The sequence below is a fragment of the Aplysia californica genome, unplaced genomic scaffold (assembly GCF_000002075.1).
Source record: "Aplysia californica isolate F4 #8 unplaced genomic scaffold, AplCal3.0 scaffold00585, whole genome shotgun sequence".
NCBI classification, from domain to species: Eukaryota; Metazoa; Mollusca; class Gastropoda; order Aplysiida; family Aplysiidae; genus Aplysia; species Aplysia californica.
Genome location: NW_004797855.1, coordinates 230623 through 232949, shown reverse-complemented (window position 1 = coordinate 232949; position 2327 = coordinate 230623). Strand labels below are relative to the sequence as shown.

Here is a 2327-nt window from a genome sequence, read left to right as displayed (position 1 = left end):
GTGTGTGTGTGTGTGTGTGTGTGAGTGTCACGAAGCGGTAGAATCACGCCCTGGTCAATGTTTGGGCCTCTGGATTTATTGGTGCCATCTTAAAGCTTGTTCATTTGACCATCTTTGGATGAAAAAAATACATGCCTATCTTGAATAAAAGAAGTCAAGATATTTGCAATTGAAGGAGGTCGGGATTGCCTGGTTTCGAAAGTAAAATTGGTGAGAAAAAGGTCACTAAAGTTTGGTTATTTCCAAAGCTTGAGAGTCCTTTGAAACTGAAAATTTACATTTGTTGTGACTTACATTAATGTTTCCCAGTAAAATCCACACATAAATATGTTTTAAATGGACATAAAAGGTGGTGTGCCAAAAACAAGAAAAATTAGGAAACAATTGTCAAACTGGAGGAAAAATACCGATATCTATGATTTAATTATTTTGACGAGCGCCTGTTTTCACCACGATGCCTTACATAAAAACTTACACACGCATACACAGACACGCACTTAGTGTTCAGACACGTATATTATGTTTTATAGCTTACTTGAATCATATCCAGCCACCTGCGCCGAAAAGAAAGCAGCTTGTCCTGACAAGTTGGCCTCGTAGAACGCAGCTTGTCCCTGGAGGTCACGTGGGATGGGGGACAGCCTGGGGGGAGCATACACAGGAATATGACTGTACTTCTTCTTTGGTAGAAGTGTTTTATTGTGGTCACAACTTCATAAGATTATATGAGCGCTCGAGACCGATGCATGAAACATTTTCAGTGTGGTAGGGAATTTTGAATTTTTCCCGGGTGACGGCCGAAGCCTACTCTTGCACAGTACCACAGACCTCTTTGTGCAGTACCACAGACCTCTTTGTGCAGTACCACAGACCTCTTTGTGCAATACCACAGACCACTTTGTGCAATACCACAGACCACTTTGTGCAATACCACAGACCTCTTTGTGCAGTACCACAGACCTCTTTGTGCAATACCACAGACTCCTTTGCGTGGTACAATTTACAAAGTCGCGTGGGCCGCAGCTGTCTGCACTGGCGCACAGATCTGTGACAGTAGCAGAATTCCTGCAGCTGAGCAGACGAGAATTCTCAAGAAGACTTGTGTCAACCAAAGAAGTTATATAATACTAGAGCGAGCGGCAATGACTTCACACATGTCAGATATGGGGGTCTTCTTCCCCTCATCGGCATTGCCGGCGAGCCCCCCCCCCCCCCTCCCCGCCCTTGTTTACATGAACAATCTGAATCCCCCACCCCGCTCCCCACGAGCTCTGGTATATTAATCACCATCCTCCCCCTATATTATTTCAGTGCCGTGCAAGGTTGTAGATGTCGCCATGACGCCTCCACGTGAGTCTCACAAAGTACTCGCTCGTTTGTTGAACTGCGCAAGTCTTGCCCTTGAGGTTCAGTGTCCCAGGGTGGCACATGCAGTCCCCATTGGTTTACGTGGGAGACATCACTGATACGAAGTCTAGTACTAAATAGAACCTTTTTGGTGTCAACAAATCTCCCAAACTGCTGCCACTATACTATAATCAGTTCGTGCTGTGACAGAACTCTGCGGGCACATAGTGTTCCCTTCGTAGAATATGTGTAGTTTGAGCACTTGTAGAAGAGCAATCTTTTTTGTTATTATGACAATTTCTACCTGAGATTTTGAAAACCCTCCTACCTTTCCTACGTTTGTGTTTAACTTGTATTCTTTGTGTGTAATGGCGAACCACCTGAGAAACACAACTACTGGAAAAAAACTGTGTCTGATTGATCTTTGCTGGTACACATTTGTTAACTTTTGACAGACCCTCACGATCTCTCCTTTACGTCATAAAAACGTGGCTTTTAATTGTTTTGCTTTTTATATACGGTTACACTCTGGTGGCAACTACATGTGACTTTAAAGATAGTACAAGACAAGATGGGCCACTCAGCCTAAAAAGTGTCCGCAGGAAGTATGCTCTTTGCTTCAGATGGCGCTGCAGTCTGTTTTGAAGCTCTCTTTCGTTTTTCCAGAAGAAGAATAGGAATAGCACCTCCTTGCGTGCGCAGATCGACTGCTGTTCATCAGCAGTTCGGGTATGTTCAGTGCGGAGTTTTAGGTTTTTAAAAATTTTAATGACCTCTCGCCCTTCATTCTAAAGTCAAATTAAACGAAGAAAACCATCTCCTTTTCCTCCGGAAGAGGTTTTTTGTCAGCGTAATCATTTTTAAAAAGCGTTCTTCCGAAATTTATCCCAAAACTTGCTAGTTTCACTTTGATTTTTTAAAACTCAAGTAGGGTAACTCTGTTCGCAAAGAGTGCGCTTTTGTGAAGAGGGCGCCACCAA

General features: G+C 43.4%; 1 long non-coding RNA gene across 1 annotated transcript in view; it reads right to left on the bottom strand.

Annotated features, from left to right (window-relative positions):
- The window catches only part of LOC106012961, a 5957-nt gene extending 5281 nt beyond the window's left edge, over positions 1-676 (bottom strand). The window contains exon 1 of the long non-coding RNA XR_001185204.2: positions 536-676. This is a non-coding gene — a long non-coding RNA (uncharacterized LOC106012961). The remainder of the gene's footprint in view (positions 1-535) is intronic.
- Positions 677-2327: the final 1651 nt, after the last annotated feature.